This window comes from Dendrobium catenatum, unplaced genomic scaffold, assembly GCF_001605985.2.
Source record: "Dendrobium catenatum unplaced genomic scaffold, ASM160598v2 fragScaff_scaffold_59, whole genome shotgun sequence".
Lineage (NCBI taxonomy): Eukaryota > Viridiplantae > Streptophyta > Magnoliopsida > Asparagales > Orchidaceae > Dendrobium > Dendrobium catenatum.
The window spans coordinates 62,192-84,256 of record NW_021318521.1 but is presented as its reverse complement, the minus strand read 5'-3'; positions in this window follow the sequence as shown (position 1 = coordinate 84,256).

The following is a 22,065-nucleotide window of genomic DNA, read 5'->3' as shown; positions in this document are numbered from 1 at the left end:
GGGAACTTATGATTTCTTTTACTCATTTTTACTACACCTTATATTCAAATAATTATGGGATCATAATGGAGTAGAATTTGGGTTTTAATCATGAGGGCTATAACATGTGTTTCTTCTTGAGCTTTATTAATCTCCATTCCATTGCTAGCCTCATCTCCTATTATCTGGATCATTTTTTTTGGTTTTTTGTTCTGCTAGCTGGAGTTCTCCCTATGTTGTCTTTTCCTTTTATTATGTGTTCTGTCGTTGTATTTATTTTTTTACCATTTCTACCCTTTTTGATATGGTGGCTCATAATTTTGATTATTGGGGTTAAAGGGTGCTTTAATTGCCATTTTTTTGGTATTTTTGCACTGTGCACACTTCTAGTGATGGGAGCTTCTCTGTATCCTTTTTTGTTAAAATTTATAGGCAATTTATCTTATTTATTATTAATCCTCTACATTACATTCATTATTTGCAATGGTTGTGTCTCTTTTGTTCTTGCTTGGTCTTACAAGTTCAAGGGCAAGTTTAGATGATGGATTCAATGCTTTAAATTTTGGAGAAAGATTGTGCTAATCATCTCTTTATTTATCTTTTTTTTTTTTTTTTTTTTGTGTGTTGTCCTCTTGCAACCCTAGAATGTTACTAGATATTTTTGTATTCTCTAGCTTAGGGGACCATCGGCTCTTAGGATTTTTTTGGGAATTTTTTGTAGCTCTTTTGAGCAATAATGAGCTTAAGGTCCCCTCAAGGACCTTATAATCCCCTTTTTTAATTAAAGTGTAGGCCCCTCTATGGATTTCTAAAAAAACTCTGTCTCTCTCTCCCTCTCTTTTACTCCAACTCCCTTCCTCTATCACTCCCTCTCCCTCATTCTTACTCTATTAACCTCATTTTTTTAGTAAGGTTAATTCACAACATTAAACACTCAACATCTTCACCCAAATTATTGATTTACACTCAAAACATCAAATTCAAGTCATCATTGTGCCTTGGTATAGTGACCTGATCATTGACCCTTAAAATTATTATTTGACAATCAACCTTAATTGTTGTCATTTAATCAATCACTTGAAAGTCATCAAATGATTATTAGTGATATAATCATTACAAAAAAAAAACTCCCTTAATTATTGGCCTTTATTTATAAATTCAAAACTTAAAAAGAAATCAAATTTAAAACCCATCAGTTCACATTCACCATTGATAATTATCTAATCATCTATTCACTCATTGATGATCATTCATGATTGTCAAATTACATGTGCATTTTGAAATTAAAACTCCTCTGAATCATTGACTAAATGAAATCTAAATCAAGTATATTGATCAAACTAATTCAAAGTCCAAAACTCCAAAATCTTGTGTTAAAATCAATTCACCCCTTGGTCCAAAATCTATTTTTTGACAAATTTCAATCACCTCAAAACTCATCCAAAGGACATTGGATTGTTGATCTGTCAGTTTCCTATTGATTAGGTATGTCCTTAGGATCAATCATATTAGTTTGGAGGCACTCCAAAATCCCTAACCCTTGAAACTCAAAGCATTTTCATAGATTGTAAAACCTTTAAATATTTATAACATATTCCACTAAACCTATGTATTATGGTTTTTGATCTTGGAAGTTTTCCCAAACCCATTGAACATCATCATTGACCTGACCAGGATACATTGTGCCAACTTAAAGCCCACAGTGGACCTTAGTTGACAATGGTTGATCATGGTGCCACCAGAACCCTGAAACCTCGAAATCACTTAAAATTGAATTATCCTTAAACATCAATATGAATAAGTGAAACCAAACTTTAAATCCTCCTCAAACATATTTTAAATGTGATTTGGAGTGCATTGAATCCAACCTCAAGCTTTGGTCAACCATGGTTGACCAAATGAACCAAAATTGACCAAAACATCCTTTTACCTTTTTAATTTACATTGTATGAATGGAGACCCTGCCCCCCTAAACCTTGGGACCACCTCCAAAAAACTAAATATCATGTTTTAAAAGCATTTAACTCATTTCCATCCCATGGTCAACTCTTTTTAACCAAGTCAAACTAGGTTGACCAAAGGGCCCTTTAAGCCCTTAAACATGCATGTTGAACCAAATGAGCTACCATTGTATGGGACCACCCCGAACAAGTCCAAAATAAAAATTGGAATGAATTGGACCCATCTTAAATCCCAGGTCAAATTTGGATGACCAAGTCTATCATGGTTGACCAATACACACCTTATATAATTAAAAAATTCAAAACTCATGATTTTAACCAAATTAACGAACCAAACTCTTGGGGAAATTGATAGCAATCGCATGAAATTATTTGATGAATTTGATGATTTGAACAAAACATATGAACTTTTGAAATCTTCACATACTTAACTTGAAAATGATTTTAAAGTATTTATGGTTAAGTTAGATCAAAGAGAACATGAGTTAAAATTTGATAATTTGACTTTAAAAAATGTAAACTCATATCTTGAAGAAAAATTGGAAGCCATAAAGGTAGGTATGGACCCCCCCCCCCCCCCCCCCCCCCCCCCCCCTCTCCCCCCCCCCACACACACACACACACACCTGAACAATTTTACAATCATGATCAGAAGTGTACAATTTCAAAACTTAGAAAAGGATATTATTACTCACATAGACTGGTAAATTCTTTTCCTTGAGTTACATGTTTTTTATGTGAAATGATTGGTCATATTTCTCGTGCATGCACTATTTATAGTAAAACATATTTAGTGTGGAGACCTAAGATGCATAAAACACTACATATCAAACATGCATCTAGATTTTTATTGCCAAAAGGTGAACATAAACTTGTTTGGGTCCCAAATCTGACATTTGATTATTTTATAAAAATGCTCTCATACAAGATCTTGTGAGAGCATTTGGTACCTGGATAGTAGTTGTTTGAAGCATATGATTGGGGACACAATACAATTCATATCATTGGAAGCTAGGAATGGATGTAGGGTAACACTATGAGATAATACCACTAGGAAAGTGGTAGGTACATGTATGATTTACAACAAAAATAATTTTTTCATTGAAAATATATTTTTGGTAGAAGGCTTAAAGTATAATTTGTTGAGTATTAGTAAGGTTTGTGATAAAAGTTATAGTGTTAAATTTTTTCTCACAAGCTATATTATAAGCTAAAATAAAATTGATGTTCAATGGAAATAGGGTAAATAATGTGTACATGCTTGATTTAAATTTTGTTAAATCTTCTAATACTTTTTTCTCTAAAAATAATTACTGATGAATCATGGTTATGCCATATAAGACTTTGTCATGTAAGCATGAAAAATCTTAGGAAGATTACCCAGAAAAATTTGGTTAGAGCGATACCCAAACTAGACTTCATTAAGGATTACCTATGTGATGCATGTCAACTAGGAAAATATGTAAAGTCCTCCTTTCATTCAATTAAGGATCTTAAAACTAGCAAACCATTAGAAGTCCTACACCTAGATCTTTTTGGACAGGTTTGCACTGTAAGTCTAGGAGGTAAGGTTTTTGGTTTGTAATAATTGATGATTTCTCAAGATTTACTTGGGTCAAACTTTTAATTCATAAGAATGAATCATTTGAGAAATTTAGAAACTTTTAAACTTAGATTTAAAGAAAACTAAGGTGTGAAATTTTATCAATTTAAAGTGATCATGGAGGAGAGATTGAAAATGAAAAAAATTGAAGATTTTAATGGAGAGAAGGAATTGATCAAAATTTTTTTAGCACCTAAGACCCCTCTGTAGAATGAGGAAGTTGATAGAAATAATAGAACTTTAATAGAAGCCGCTGGAGTAATATTGGCTGGATATTAACTTCCAAAATATTTTTGGGCTGAAGCAGTTAGTACGGCTTATTATATTCTGAACAAGGTGAACTTTAGATCAAAATTAAACAAGCCATTCTTTGAACTTCTTAAGGGGAAAACACCTAATCTTTTGTATTTGCATGTTTCTAGAAGCAAGGTGCTCATTCATAAAAATGCCAAAACTCCTTTAGGAAAATTTGATCCTAAATATGATAAATGAATTTTTCTAGGATATTCAAGTGTTGGAAAATCCTATAGGTTTTTTACAAGAGCATTTTGGTAGTTGAAGAGACCATACATATAGTTTTTTTATTAATTTGGCAAGGTTAGAAGAAGATCACATTGAAGATATCTCCCAAGGAACTGAAAAGACAAATTTTGAAGAGAATGTTAGATCTTAAAACCCTTTGCCAAAAGAAAGGAAATTTTCTAAGAGTCACCCTATAGAGTTGATTTCAGGTGAACCTAGTGAGGGTGTTAAGACTATGCATGGACTTATCAAAAAAGTGAACCTTTCTACCTTTATATCGAAGAATGAACCCATTAATATAAATTAAGACTTTCAAATAAATTTTAGATTTTTTCCATGTAGGAAGAATTGAATTAATTTATTAGAAATAATGTTTGGGAATTGATTGAATGGCCTAAGGATTAAATTATTGTTGGAACTAAGTGGGCATTAAAATATAAAATGAATGATATAGGTGTTGCAATTAAGAACAAAGCAAGATTGGTGGGCAAGGAGAATAATCAAATAGAAGGGATTGATTTTGAAACAAAAAATTTCCCTTAAAGACAGAATTGAATTGATAATTATTTTGCTAGCCTTTATCTATTTTAAGGGTTTTAAATTATATCAAATGGATGTAAAGAGTGTCATTCTTAATGGGGTGATATTAGAGGATATTTATATTGAGCAACCTCTAGGTTTTGAAAATTATAAATTCCATAATCATGTGTTTAAATTGAAAAGGTATTATATGGACTAAAATAGGCACCTAGGGCTTGGTATGAGAGGTTAAGAACTTTCCTATTAGAAAGGTGGTGTGGACACCAAAAATTAAAATGAAAGGAAGTGTGGACACTACTCTTTCTTAAAAATAATAGGAGATAACATACTCATTATTAAAATTTATATTGATGATATTAGGGGTGTCAAATTTTGACACGACCAGAAACACAACCCAAAACTAACTTGGAAAAATTTAGGTTCCGGTCTACCAGTAAGCAAATGTGTTGGATTCAAGTTTGAATAGTAGACCCTATTTGAGTTTCAAGTCAAGTTTGGGTTGAACTAAAAACTCAAAAATAACCCAAAATCAACCCGATATTATTTATGCCTAGTTCTACTGCCCTGGCCTACTCACCCTGCACATGAAAAGACCCAACCCCGACATGTTGAGTCAAGTCACATTCGCTCTCGTGATGCAACTCACATCTCTTTGCCTCGATGGAGAGGTCATCGATGGCTCGCCTGTCTTTGTATGAAGCACGCTGTTGCTCGGATGTTGTTGCCCCACTATTACCACATCGCTGGTCCACCGCCACTGCTACATTTGTTTCCTCCTTCTAGTCTATAGTTAGCCTAATTGTCTCCATATCGGCCTAAGTGCCTCTACTTCACAGGGATAGCTCGACACCTCGAAGAAACTATAAGTAACACTACTTCTTTAGCCATATCCTTTAAATCTATGTTGGCTCAGGTCAACTCAAAAATCCATTTATCTTCTTGGTTTTAGTATAAAGCAAAATGAGGAATGAACTTTTCTTAGTCTGTTAAAGTATATTAAGGATATTCTCAAGAAATATGAAATGGATAATACTAAACCACTGAGTAGTACACCAATAAGTTTCTCAGTATAGTTAGATAAGGACTCTGAGGAAAAATCTATTGATGAAAAGAAATTTAGATGAATAATTTGATCATTGCTTTACTTAACTCCTAACAGACCAAATATCATGTTTTGTATTTATTTATGTGCTAGATTTCAATCTGATTTAAAGGAATCACATTTAATAATAGTTAAAATAATTCTGAGATATCTTTTGGAAACTCAAAACTTAGGAATTTGGTATCATAAGCTAACTCTTCTTTTGAAATCATTGGATATTTTGATTCAAATATTGTAAGATGTAGGGTTGATCAAAAAAGTACTTTTGGAACTTATCAATTCATAGGAAACTCTTTAGTTTCTTGGTCTAGCAGAAACTAGAATTTAGTAACCCTTTCTACTGCTAAAGCAAAATACATTATCTTAGATAGTTGTGTGTGGCACAAGTTCTTTTGTTAAAACAAAAATTGATTGACTTAGGGTTTTCAATTGGCACTATTCACATTTTTTGTGATAATATAAGTGTCATTTACATTACAAAGAATTCTATTCAACATTTTATAACCTAACATATTGACATTAAGCATCACTTCATTAGAGATCATGTGGCTAAGGGAGAAATTGAATTGCACCATATTGCTACTGAGAATCAACTTGCATACATTTTCATAAAATTATTAGCTTTTGAAACATTTAGCACTTTAAGAACCAGATTATGTGTAATTGATCTAAATGCTTAAATTGAATATATGCAAATTTGATTAGTAATGTATTGGTGTGTTTGTTTATTTTCTTAGGTTATTTGTTAGAGTTTGTAAGTTTGTATATTTTTTGGCTTGTTTATTTTTGTTGTTTTTCTTCAGTTAGTTTTGTGTTTTTTAGTTTTTGTTTTTCCTAGTAGCATGTCATTATATCTTGAGAGATAGTTGTTTAAAAAGGTTTTATGTTTATCATGTCTTGTTTTAAGTGTTCTCTTTGTATTGTATAAATTTTTTTCATATTGTATAGATTCTATAGTGTGTACATGATATTTTTCTAAGTTGAGCTCACAAAATTGAGTTTTTATTTCATTTTATACTATACAATGTTGTCATCATCTGTATGATATATGGTCTTTCGTTAGTATGATTGGGGACCATTTTCCAAACATTCAGTTATTTCTATCATATTGTATGTACAAACTCACATTTTATCTGTACGATCATGTTGTTAATTTCTCATGTGGACAAACCTAACCGTCATAAAATGAACTTTAATATTCTAATCATCCTGAATGAACAGGTGTTCATCTATATGACCATTTGGTCAAAAATCCTGTACAAAATGATGCCTTAAGAATGGCATTTTACCAAAAAGCCATTTCATTTTTGTCCATTTCTATTCATATGTACGAAATATTTTTCATCCCATACAATTTTAAAATTGTACATATGATATCAATTTTGTATTGTACAATATGACATTTTTCATTAAATATCAAGCTCTTGGATAATTTTTTTCTTCACTTTCTCATTCGTTTCCAAATCATCTTGAGTCCAAACCTTAGGAATGGCAGTAGTAGCAAACAACCTCGCATTTCTAAGGGCTCATCCTCTCGATATGGTAGAGACAACAACTTCCTCTCTAAGGAAAATGAGGAAGCTTATGATTGGTATATTGTAGCCAAAATTACCCCCTCTCAACTCCTCCTTTAGAGTGACATCAACTTCTCTATCATGCCCCTTTTTTCCTCAACCTTGTTTTCCTTTATCCTTACCTTGATTTACGCCTACCATCATGTAACTTTTCAAATTTTTCTTGCAAACATAAAGGTAAACCAAGATCACACCAGTATTACCTCTTTCATCTTTAAGCAACGTGTTGAAATAACTAAGGAAGATCTAGGCAACTTCCTTCACCTTAGAACCCAAGGTGTTAGAGTACACACCTTAGCCTCTCGAGTGGATTTTGATTGGTCAAAAATAAACCATGCTCTTATAGGTGTTGCACAAGTAAGCCATCTATCTCATGTTGACACTCTTAATAAGATTGTCATAATCATCTAGTATGTCTTGAGAACCTCTATCATTCCCAAAGCTGGTGATCATATAAATTTGAATCCTCTTTTGTTCATTATCACATACTTGATAATGACTAAAACTCCTTTTGATGTATCCCAACTTATCATGGACTACATTTACAATTTTTTTGAAATTGGACTTCCTCATAACAGGAGGAAGAAAAACATGGCATTAGGATACTTAGTTTCCTATGTTTTAGAGAAAAGGTACAACCTAATCCATCCTGATCCACCCATTGAACTTCTCATTTTCTTCACTGATACCTCTTTTCAGGTACTTTTTGGTCGGGATCAAAGTTTTGAGGGAGAATATTCAGAGGGAGAAGAACGAGCCCTAACTCCAGCACCTGTACCTGCACCTGCACCTAGACCAGATAAAAATTTCTATCAAGAAATGGTCTAGCATTTCAACGGACAGGAAACTCATTTTGATCAAATTGAGAATCACCTATACCAGTAGGATGTTAGATACAACAAGGACATAGGTTAGATCCAATGGCAATTCAACTCAATCAATACTAATGTATCCATGATTAGTAGTTACTTTACAATGTTTAATCCTCAACCATGTTAAGAACAAAGCCCCTCTACTTTTTAGTTGTACTTATTGATGAGATCTTTGTACTAGTCTTTGATATGCTTTGTTTGTTTATAATTTCATGTGTTCTTGTTGTGATTTCAATTTCTAGTAAGGTGGTTATTGTTTGTATGTGTTTCAAAAGATGAATGAAATGATGGAATATTGTGTTGACGTGCATTGAAATTTCACTTATTGAAATGTTTATATTTTTAAGAGAAATCATTTATAGTTGATCTCTAGATTGGAGTTTTAAATTATTTTTCTCATCCGATTAATTTCCTTGCAAAATTTAATCTCTTAAAATTTTAAATTACATTATGACTGGATATATATTAGAAGATCAATTTCATATTCTTATAAACAAGTATTACTTAGCTATAATTATTGCAAGATTGATGTCTAATTTTTATTTTAATTCTTTATCAATGTATTAATTTATGTTAATTATTCAAATTTGAGTTAAGATTTATTCATATTGGAAAGACAGAAAATATTAAAAGATGCACAATGTGTGCCAAACTTAAAAAGATGCACAAATTGTGCCACTTGTTTAAAAAAGATGCACAAGGTTTGCCAAAGTGGAAAGAGGTGTAAAATTAGTCCAAACTAAAAAGATATACAAAGTGTGCCACAAAAATAAAAAAGATGCGCAATGTAACCAATCGAAAAATTTATATTGTTCTTTCCTTTATCATTCTATCTCTTATCTAAATCTACATAATTGACAATAATCTTTACTAATGAATTAAAAACTAATTAATCTTTATTTCATCATTCTTACAATAATTATTTTTATTTTGATTTGACTAAAATGAATAATGAACCTGGTTGACTTTTCTTATCTTAGTTATTCTTTGATTTAAAATTTGAGTTTTTATTTTTAGCAGTAGAAAATTAATATTGTATTTGCAATTAGTTTAAAATATTCTTGTTCATCAACTATTTTGATTCATCCTTATTAACTTTTCATTTCAAGATATACTTCCCTTTTGTTGTTGTCAAAAGAGGGAGTCATTAGTTACTGTTTATTGTTTGATGTTTTCTATTGTTTGTTGTATGTGTTGTATTATGTTAGTGTGTGCATGTTTTATTCGTGTTGTTTTTATTTTAGTAGTTTTTATTTCTTTTTTGTGTTTCTTTTATTTTCATAGTTTTTATTTGTGAGTATATTTTGTTCGTGTTGTTTTTGTTTTAGTAGTTTTTGTTTCTTTTTTGTGTTGCTTTTATTTTAGTAGTTTTTTGTTTCTTTTTAATTTTAGGTTTGTATTTTTTATTTTCATAGGAACCTTTTTTTTTAAAATTGGTCATTCATTTAAGGGGGATCTAAAGATAAAAATTTCCTTAAGTGTTAACTCAAATAATAATTATTTTGTCATCATGAAATAGGGGGAATTATTGCAACTTATTTTTTAAAACTATATTTTTATATCATGTGAATTTTTAATGATACCAAAATATTAATGTGTTGATTACTGGTTTCCACAACACATGTTGGAAAAATCTTATTTGTGTTGTTTGTGTGTACTAATATTTTAGAAAAATCATACTTCAGACAGCCGAAGACTTCAAGGAAGGTTATATTAAGGTTTCTTCTATTTGAAGTATGTACTTTTTTCTATTTTTTTTTCTTGAGTATGAGAGAGTGTAATTATAATTGGGTAACCATGCACACACATACTGGGAGAGTTAGTAATTATTTTTTTTTACTAATCATATTATAAGATTTTTAAATCATACTGGATAATTTTTCCTTAGTGTTCCTCTAAAAAGAAGTTAATCAAACCATGCCTTAGAAATTTCTTTTGTACTGTACGAAGTTGGATTCATACAGACGATGTTCAGAGTACAAAATGGATATGTACCAATTCATCCCAAAAAAACTAAGCATTTTTAAGCTGATCACAATATACAAAGTTAGTTTCATATAGACGATGTCTAGAGTATGAAATGGGTATGTACCAGTTTGTCCCACATGAAAAGGTAATTTTTTTGAACTGTTTGTACTGTAGAAAACTAGTTTCATACAAACGATGTCTAGAGTATGAAATGAGCTCATCCATGTTCTCACTATATGAAGCATGATTTGATTTAAACAACTTGTATTGTACGATATGGGGTTCGTATAGATGATGATTAGAATAAAAAATTAGTTCATACGAAATCGTTCTAGATGAACTTGTTTAATTTTAAACTATTCGTATTGTGTGATGTCAATTCTTACATACAACTGATAGAGTATGAAATTAGTTCATCCAGGATAGTACAAGGATTTTTTGAACTGATTATATGTATGAAGTATGACTAAACTATACGATCCAAGATGGTCAACTTAAAATTTTTAGTTTTCTAGATAGTTTTTCTTATCCTTTATATATAAGTAAAAACTTACTGTCAACACTTATTTTGTGAATTTTTTCTTGAGAGTGAGAGTGAGAGTATTTTGGGAGAGTGTTTAGTAGTGAGGATTGAGAGATCTTGCAATTCAAATTTATGAAGGGTTCATAAGATTGCCAAAAGGTGAGGATCTCTTTATAAGTTCTTCAAATCTCTTCCCTATTTATTTTAAGGCTCTTAAGGGAAGATCTTTTGAGAAGATCTGATACTCTGCCATCACCAAGAGGGTGAGAAAGGATGTTGAAACTCTACCATCACTAGGATGGTATAAAATGATGTTGGTACTCTAACGTCACCAGTAGGGTGAAAAAGAACATTGATACTCTGCCTTCACTAGGAGGGTGAGAAAGGATGATGGTACTCTGCCACACCAAGGTTGGTGGAAGAGAGGTTATTGTAAGGGCTTCTCTACCTTGTTGAGGGACCAAAAGGAGAGTCACTTTAGTATAGTGTAATACCTGAAGAGGGAATCTTCAAGGAATGTATGTAGGTCTAATTAGACTGAACCACTACAAAATATTATGTTTTTCTGTCTTTACTTTTACTACATTTTTATTTTTTGCAACTTTAAATTTTTTCGTTGGAAAAATATTTTTGAGAAAAATTATCATTGAGATAAAAATCTAAAATAAGTTTTCTAAATTTCTATAAGAATTTTTAAATAACCAATTCACCCACCCCCCCCCTCCCCTGTTGGTTAGCCTTGGGACAAATCTATTAGGTCTAACAACCTATTAAGACTTTCAACTTGTTACTTCATCAGTCAAACTAGCAATCCATAGTGATCACTAATGTGGATAAGTCACACAGGATGGAGTGACATGTGTCATCAGACCTGTGGCAGTGTTCTGCCGCATTTTTAATCATTGCCAATGATTAGGATGGTGATAGTTCTTATTAAATAATTTAAATTTTAATTTAAATTATCCAAACTTTTGAAATTCATAGAAAATCAATTGTTTCTACCAAATTTGAAGATTTTGGTGTCATTTTATTTTTGGAAGAAAAAGCAGGGAAAAGCTTTATTAATGGAAAAAAATAGATTACAAACTACAGCAATCCGACTCCTCTGTTAACAAATTAATAAAGGAATGAGGAATATTATTAGAACCTAAATCATCCCAAAGAAAAGACCCAAAAAAAGCAAAATTCGCACAAAGGTCGGCCAGCTTGTTGCTATCTCTACTCACATGGTTGAAAACAACAAAATTAAAATCTTTAATGAAAGATAAATCTAAAGAAATATGATATCTTTTTTCCATCATACCTTTGATGAACTTGATAACGTTCTTGTTGTCTCCTTCGATTATAATTCCTTTGTATAGCATCATCCACTCCTTAAAAACCAATTTTAGAGAAAGAATAGCTTGTAACTCCAATGCCCCCGGATCCCAGTGAATAAGCTTTCTGCCGAATGCTAATAAGAGTCTTCCCTTATGATCTCTGAAAGCTCCTCCAATCCCCACCTTGTAGGAATTCAAAAGAGCAGCATCATTGTTAACTTTTATCCAATCAGACGGAGGAGGATGACATGAATTGAGCAACCGAGAGGGTTGATAAGCAACCTCATTGCCTGAGAATAAACAACCATAATTTTTTAAGGCAGCAGTACAGCTTATCGCATTGGAAGTTATCATTACAAAACTCAAAATTTTCTTCTCATGTATAAACACGTTTCTAGCCTTCCAAAACTGATGCACCGTATTGCAATAAAGATTTATCATCCAAAGGTTTTGAAGATTAGCCATTTGAAACAAGCCTCCAAAGACTGAAAGTAAGGAATACAAAAACCCCATTTGTTCAAAGCATCCACCACTTCAGTAAGCTTCTTGTATCCATAGACAATGTGATAATTGTCTTCAACATTTTTGCAACCTCTGGGACATAAATCATTACCTTGTAATCTTCTATAGCATAAAAAGTAGTTAGTTGGGACAGCCTTCTTAAACAATCTCCACCACCACAAATTAACTCTAGCATTTAACTTTGATTTCTTAAACCAACTCCATTCAATACAATCAGCATCCCCTGTTTCTAACGTTTCCACTGCCAAGGCAATCAAAGTTTTCCCAGTGAAATTATTTAACATTTCCCAACTATCTTCTTTCTCTTCATGTATTTGAATCTGTGAGATTATATAAAACAAATCAATCCCAAAAAAATTCTGCAAAACTTGGATGTTCCACCTTCCATTCGTAATGAACTTCTCCACCAAAGCCTCCCCTTCTAAATCTGCACTTACAAACGTAGGCCAATACCTCAAGCTTTTTCCAAGAATCCAGATATATTTATGCACATTGATAGACCTGCCATTACCAACAGACCATCTGATTAATGGCTTCAAGAATTCACCACCATTCTGAATAAGCTTCCATGAAGTAGAGCCTACTTTTCTGTTATAATCATCAACCATAATTGGACCATATTTTGGAAAGAGAACCTTGTGCATAAGAGAATTCTTTTCCTGACAATACCTCTAATCCAACTTGACTCTTAATGAAATTGCTTTTACCAAGCAGGAACTTGTGCCGAGCCCACCCATTTTTTTTGGTTTGCACATCATTTCCCAGCTCACATAATGAAATCCCTTCTTGACTTCACCTTTGTTCTAAATAAAGTCCCTACATGCCTTCTCCACTTCGTACAGGATTCTCTTTAGCACCAATGATAGAGCAGCATGAAAAATCGGGTAGGAAAGTAATACATATTTTACTAGAGTAATCTTGCCAGCAAGAGAAATAAGCTTCCCTCCCCATACATTAAGCATGTTCATAGCTTTATCTATAATAAATTGAAAATCTGATACTTTTAGTCTCTTCAAAGTTACTTTAGTACCCAAATACGTGAATTCCTGGACCTCTTTAAAATTCATTATTTTACAAATTTTCCTCCTCCTCCCTTTCTTTACTGCCAAACTAAAGAGAATACCAGATTTCTGCATATTGATCTTCTATCCAGTCCAACCACAGAAGTCCAAAAGAATTCTTTTTATTTCCTTAAATGACTTAAAATTTGCTTTAGAAAAAACAATGATGTCATCGGCACAAAGCAAGTGAGAAACTTTAGCACTTCTTGGAGAAATACTGATCCCAAATGATCTTCCTCTATGAATGAATGCATTGGATAGCAATTGAGCACACATAACAAATAAGAACAGAGATAGAGAACATCCTTGTTGGAACAAACTTTAGAAAAAACATTTAGCATCAATCCAATTAGAGTAGATATCGTTCACAATAATAGAAAATTTAGGCCAAGTCACGCATTCAACAATTAAGTTTGCAAAAAAAGAAGGGAAGTCAAAATAATTCAAAATCTTGATTAAAGTAGGCCTCCCCATTGAGTCGTACACTTGTTCCATGTCAATTTTAAAAGAGACTAAATCTTTAGAAGATTTGGAATGTCTAAATTTATGAAACACCTCTTGAGCTACTAAGACATGATCCGAGAAAGACCTCCACTTCATGAAAGCAACTTGTTCTTCCGAAATTAACTTTGGAATAACTAGCAAAAGCCTATTGAGGAGCAGTTTAGCAACAACTTTATAGACCGAGTTACACAAACTAATTGGTCTATAATTAGAAGGAGAAATGGGGTTTTCAATTTTAGGAATCAAGACGATATTAGTAATCTTCCAATCTTCATTCATCTTGCCATTAACAAAAAAATGATTCACAGCTGCCCAAAGATCAATCTTGATAATATTCCAATAAAATTTGAAAAAGGAATATTTCATACCATCTTGACCCGGGGTAATGTTTCCACCAAGCTCCATGATAACCTTCTCCAATTCATAAAAAGTGAAGACTTTACCTAGCAGATTTTTTTCTTCTTCTCCCAAAGTTTGTACAGGTGGAGGCCAACCCTCCAAAATACACCTTCTTTCTTCCCATTTATGGCTGAAATAACAGAGCAATGTCTCCTCCACTTCCTTTTGATCTTCTACCATTAAGCCTTGATTGTTCATGATTTTGTGAATGAAATTTGTATTTCTTCTAGCACAAGCATATGTTTGGAAGGATCTTGAGTTTGAGTCTCCATCAACTAGCCATTTGACCTTGGCCCTTTGTCTCCACCAAGAGCTAATCTTAGCCAATACTGAGCTTAACTCTTCAGATTTTGCTTTGAGCGTCCACTGGCAATCTTCTGAAAGACCACCCTCCACCGCCTCCTTCTCTTGTAATCTCATAATCTCAGCTTTTAAAACTTCTTTTGACTGATTAAAGTCATTAAAGTTTTCCTTACTCCAATAGTGAAGATTCCTAAGAGTTCTTTTCAACTTCTGATTAAGAATCTGAGAAGGATCTCCTAATGCATTTTTCTTCCATGATTCTTTTACAATATTCATAGATGCAGAAAGAGAAGTCCAGAAATCCTCAAACCGTATTGTCTTCTTGGATGAAGATCTGAATTTAACCAAATTCAGCATGATCGAGCAGTGGTCTGAGGAAATCCTAGCCAAATGCCTTACCAAAAGCCTATGAGAAAAGTTGAAGGCTGTTGAATTTATGAGGCATCTATCAAGTTTTTCCATAACTCTTTCAGCCCCCTTTTTGTTATTGCACCAAGAGTATTTGGGCCCAACACTCCCCACCTCGTGCAAGTCATTACAAGTGATGAAATTCTTCATCTCCTTAGGACCCAAACCAAAAAGAAAATTCCTACCTCCTTTCTTTTCATCTTTAGACAACAAACAATTGAAGATTTTGGTGTCGTTGGAAAAGTCTTGAGACCTACTATAATTTATAAATAATTTTGAAGAATAATTATAAGTGAATTGTGAGAAATTTATGACTGTTTGAATTTTTATTTTAGCAATTTTCTCATGATGCAGTGATCTAACTGCACCCAAATTTTTGTGAATTTTTTTATCATCTTAGGCATTCCCAATATTTTTTATAGGTCCACATGCTCTTAGGATTATTGTGATGTAAATTTTTAGAGTGATGGGTCCATTTTGGATCAAATACTTTAAAAATTCATAACTTTCCAATTTTATAGAATTACGCTATGAGTTTTTGTGGTGTGTTTGCACATGTGTCAGGGTTAGTTGAAAAAAATTTGACCTATTGAAACACTAGTGATACCTGAAAAAAATAATTAAGGATATTGTCTAGATGACTTAAAAATATTTTAGGAAATTTCACAAATACCTAATAAGAGTGAAACTCTAGGACACTGAACTTAGTGACTTTCTAAACCTTAGGTTTTAATTTCACTGAATTTGGACTTCATTAGGTCTAAAAATCAACCAAATAAAAAATCAACCCTTTTAAGGGGCCCAAAACTTAAAAAAACATAATAAATCCAATTTAAATTGAAAAATTACAAATGTATTTCATATTTCTCATGACTCAATCATCTATCCTAGAAAATTAAAAGCCCCCTTAGAGAACTTTAAAAATTCCCTTAATTTAATAATTAGGGAAAATAAATAATTAAAATTTATTAAACTTGACAAAAAAATTCAAACTCTTGAAAACACTTCTACATATCGTTCTTGACATTTGGGAGTGATTTCAAGTAGTTTAGTGCAAAATTGAGGAAACCACCCTAATTAACAAATTAAATAATTCAATTAAATGACAAAATTTCAAAAATTCATAACATTCTAGAAAACTTAAAAAAGAGCAAACTCGAAAGCATTGGACACCTTTAAGGGTCCAATATTTATTAAAAAAACTAAGTTTTTAGATATCACTAAAAATCAAAAAGTTAACTCTTTGGTCAACCATAATTCAAAAATACACTAAAACTTGTAAAATCATAACTAATTGCAGAAAAATTCAATCTAGAAAACTTAGTATCATTTTACTCATCTTAGGATATAGTATTAATTAAAAATTTGAAAATACTATAACATAGTTTAAATAGAAAATTCAAAAATTGGACCCTTTCTTTAAAGAATCAAAATAACTCATAAAATCTCAGAAAATGACCAAAATTTCATCAAAGCATCAATCCAATCAATATAATCAGATAACCAACCCCAAAATACACAAAAAATACTCAATTGATGAAGTTTTAAGGATGGACTACCATGAGCTATGGGGCTCGTTTTTAGAAATCACTAAAAATAAAAAAATTAACTCTTTGGTCAACCATAATTCAAAAACACACTAAGACTTGTAAAATCATAACTATTTATAGAAAAAATCAATCTAGTAAACTTAGTATCATTTTATTCATCTTAGGATCTAGTATTAATTAAAATTTTAAAAATTCCAGAACATCGCCTAAATAAAAAATTCAAAAATTAGACCCTTTATTTAATGAATCAAAATAACTCATAAAATCTAAACAAATGACCAAAATTCCATCAAAGCATCAATCCAATCAACATAATCAGATCGCCAACCCTAAAATACATAAATAAATACTCCATTGATGATGTTTTAAGGATGGACTACCAAGAGCTGTGGGGCTACATGTCCTACAAAGACCTTAGTTCTCATGCATGTTGTGAAAATGCCATGAATGAATTCAATGGAGTGTTAAATTATAAAATTAACTAATCATTAATTAGTTAAAAAAATTTAAAGCCTTAATACAACTACATCAACCAGGTTTTTAGGATGGACTACCTCAAGCTACGAGGCTATGTGTCCTAAGGTGGCCTTAGTTCTCATGCCCATTATGATAACGCCACGCACCACTAGATGGTAAACAAAAATAAATATCAATCTAATGAATCAAATTAGTAACCAATTAATTAAAAAGCATCAACCCTTAATTTTAGCTAATTAAATCAATTAAATAATATTAGTTAATACTAGGTAACCCGAGCCTACGAGGCTATTAACTTAGCCCCAAAAAAGATGAAATAAATCTCATGGCTATGGTGTAAACAAAGATACTAATCACTCATTCATTAAATAAGATTCAACACAAAATGAATGTTAAAGCACTAACACTTAAACTCAATAAAAAAACCCCTTCATGTTATAATGAATCAAAGAAAACACTAGAATCCTTCAACAACACCCCAGTTTAGGACATATCCAAGCCACACAGCCTAATACACATACTTTAGATGATTTGTAGAGAAAAACCAATCCTAGTTTTAGGCTATGCCAGTCATCTTTCTTTTCTATGTGATGAAATTTTCTACAAATTTCATTACATGCTGGTTATTATGACTTAGTTGTTACATGCTGGTTATTATGACTTGGTTGTTATGATTGCTTATGATGTAAAATTTTCCTTTACCACGTTAATTATGATTGATGTGATGGGAGCTAGATTTTATTTGGTTAGGATAATCTAGATGCTCACAAAATTTTTTGTAGGTGGTCATGCACATATAGTGCTAAAATAATGGGGGCTAATTAAATTATATATAATGAAATTATATGTAGGTACTAAATATCCCTAGGCCCCTTAAAATTAAAAAAGCATGGCCAAGTGTGTTTTATGCTAAGATGAAAGTAATTTGATTATATAAATGATTGAGATGTTAATGATTTTTATAAATAAATTATCTAGGATATCCATGTAGGTTATTTTAGAGTCATTTTAGTTTCCTATATGTAATTAAAAATTCAAAGTCTTATGAAAGTTTAACTAAAATGAGATATTTAGATATCCAATTTAAATTCCAAAGAGAAGGGAAACATCCCTTAGGGGAGAGTACCTTTCAGTTAGAAATTCAAATTTGGATCACTTAAAAATCCAAAGAGGAAAGAAACAACCCTTTAGGGAGAGGAGTTCTTTTTATTTGGGTATCCAGATTTGGCATATCAAGGAGCTCAAATAAAGAAGTTAGATGAAGAAATGAAGGAAATGAAGAAGAAAATATCCCATTTTAGATACTTTCATCCTTATTAGGATTAGAATATGTGTTTATTATCAGTGATATATGGCCACTTTTAATTTCTACAGAACCCGGGTTATAATTAAGTGACACTTTCCACATGTATTTCATAAATTAATTTGAAAATATTTGATGGTGTACTATGATTTATTGATTACTTTCTTGCTTTACGAATTTCTTAAATCTTTATAGGTTCCTTACTCTACTTGCAGATTTTGTTATAACTTAGATATGATTAGGCTCTCTAAGGATAATTTTTTTACTCATAACTAAAAAAAAGAATTAGGCTAAAAAAATAAAGATAAGTGAATCTAAGAAGTAAGCTCGAGCACACTAAAGGTCCCATGTATATATATTTACCTTCTTTTCCTTGATAGGAACCTCCCTGCCTATGGGTTGTGATAGACCACTTGGCTTACTAGGGTGCACCTTTATTTAGGGTATATTGTGTAATATTTAGAAAAAAACTATTTTCTAGGACAAATTGTTAAACTTCTTCATATCATTTTTGTATATAATGACAATTAGCATGCATTGCAATAAAAAATAATTAAATTAATAAAAGTTTAATTACATTCGAGCATAATTTCCCAATATAAGTAAATGGGCTAATTTGGACCATCTATAGATATCGGACTTATTTCTTAAAAGCTTAAGGAAAAGCTTACCTATATTTAATAAAGATTAGATACATGGATTTAAAGCATCTAAGTAATCCCAAATTTGTATGACATTTGTTAGGTTTGAGTCACAATCATTTATTTCCCAACTTTGACTTAGGATCTAAGATGGGCCAAAAATAATAAGTCCCAACAACACGAATCTAATCCAAATATTTTAAAATAATGATAAATCAAACTAAAATCTTCTCTAAACCAAGAAGTAAAGCCCAACATATAATAAATTGAGGCATTTCTGAATTATTTCAGAATAGCAAAATACCTCCTACTCCTCCATTGGCCTCCAAAATAACTGTTCAAATTTTCTCCAATCCAAATTAAAATTCCAACGTCACTCCTTTCATATCACTCTTTGAAAATTCTATATAAAATTTCTACCATTATTTTATTTGAGAATGTGTATGAAGCCTAAACATCTTACTGTATAATTAACTATAAAGGCTTTCCTTTGGAGGACATTTTAGACCCCTGATAAATCAAAAAGTTCATTCTCTTTGATAAAATAAAAATTAAGATTGATCATTATCATCATCTTTAGGATATCGAATAATAAATGCTGCCTTTCAACTTACTAAAAAATGTATACACCATTTTTTATTGGAGCATCCAAATACGAGTTGAATGGAAAATGAACATAACTAGATTATTATTGTTAAATTCATATTCAAATAACATTTTGACCCCCTATGGGTCATATGTAGTTTAATATGATTATCCGACTATAAAAATTAAAGATAGAGCATTCTAACTATCATAGCTAAACATTGGATTAAACAACATATTGGCTCTTTGGAGTCAAATGTAAATCACTCCAAAATTTGATTATGATTGTCAAAATGAGAATTAATTTTTTGTAATTTTAACCTATTAGAGAGTGTATCTTCACCATCTAAGGTGACATATCATTTATGATGGTGAGTTGAATTATAAAATTATAAGCAATATAAAAAACCAATATTTAAATTTTCCTAAAGAAAATATTTATAATTGTTACGCACTTTTCAAGCAAAGCTTACAAAACTTACAAACAGGGGTGAATAGGGTTTTGGGAAAATAAATTAAGTTATTTATTATATAAAAGCTACTTATTTGATCTAGCATTGTTGCACTAGCCTCCTCATTGCCACAATACTGACCTGAATATTCTAGATTCCCTTGGAATCTTTCCATCTAAGGGCTGAGCATTGCGGTGGCACCACTCAATAGCACAACACTCATTCAAACTCATTTTTCTATTAGAGTGCTCAATGTCATGGCATTGTCCACCCTATGCCACGATGCTTTAGAGAATATATTACAAATTAATATTTTATTTTCTCGATCTACTTACGGACTTACTTAAGAGTTCATTTTGGTGCTAGCTTTTGATTATAAATTAAATCAAAATGAAAAAAAAAATATTAATAATAATTACCTATATTTTTATTAGTAGACAATACAACTTTCTATATTATTTCTACTCTAATACTTCATAGAAAGCCTTACTTGGATAGCCAAAAGTTATCAGCACACCTTTCTACTATTCGATTAAGTATACTTTTAAACTTCCACTTCATTTATCCCAATGAAATATTAACACGGTAATTATTAAATGTAGGCAATGGTGAATTTGCGATCATTTTAATAATTTCTTCTCCATCAATAATAGAGAGAGGATAAAAATGGCTACCTCCTAGAAATGTAGAGGTAGGGAAATAACTCCATCTATATATTCTTTTATAACTATCAACATCAATTTTGTATATAATAATTTTTCTTTCTTAGCTCTATTCCTTATATGATGATTCATATTCCTTTTTTAGGCCTTCATTATAGATGAAGCGATAGAGGAAAACCTAATTAGGAGCTTGGGATCTCACACAAGGCAGGCATACAGGGAATAATTTTAGATTTAAATTTCTATGGAGCACTTTGAGGAAATATGATCCTCAAGAATACTTAGGGATTGGCAGCTATGGGAGTAATCACTAACTCAATTTCAATAGTAAATTTTAGTGCATTCTTCTTATTTAAGATCTCCACAAGATATTTAAATTTGAAAAATACTGAATGAAACTAACTAAATTTCACAACATGCATGAAGAAGGAAGTAGACTTTTGAATTTAAGAAATTGATTTTGAATAAATGGACCTAGTTCAAACAATCACTTTGATCTACATAATGAAATATAGCTATGTTGCATTACTCAAAATTGAGGGAAGGAGTTAGAGTATGCAATTAAAAATTATTTACCTAATTCACGCAAATTCATATAATAGGTTGAAAGTTGAATGCTGATCATACTCTCCCAAGGATTAAATGGATAAAGTGACCAATAAAAGAAAGGTAGTTTAAACCTACCTACAATAATAGTATACTACAAATGAAAATATTTAGTGACCACTAAATATGGAGAGAAGAACCAACCCAAATGAAGTTGACAAAAAAAATTGAGGAAAAATAACTTTCCACGTGATTTATAAATTTATATTTCCATAATCAAATCCTTATAGTATGGAACATACTATCTCAAAAGATAGAAATAATGTTTCAATATCGATCTAAAAACATAAATAAATTTATCATTTTTATGATCAAATGGAACATAAAGAATAACAAGCAATCTCAAACAGTAGAAATGATATTCATCATTTTGAACATGAAAATGGGTTTTATGTAAAATTATCTAATATCCTAGAGACTTTTCCCCTATATTAAAGAAACTAAAATAAGATTTATTTTATGCTAGGGTTCTAAATTCCACATAAAGGAAAGCCTTTATGGTTAATTACATCTCAAGAGGGCATCTTGAAAAAACTCTCAATTGAGGTGGTAACTAAATATTCTAGAATTTATAATGACGTAGGTAAAGATTAAAAATCAGGAATACATCAACATGGTTTGGATCAAAA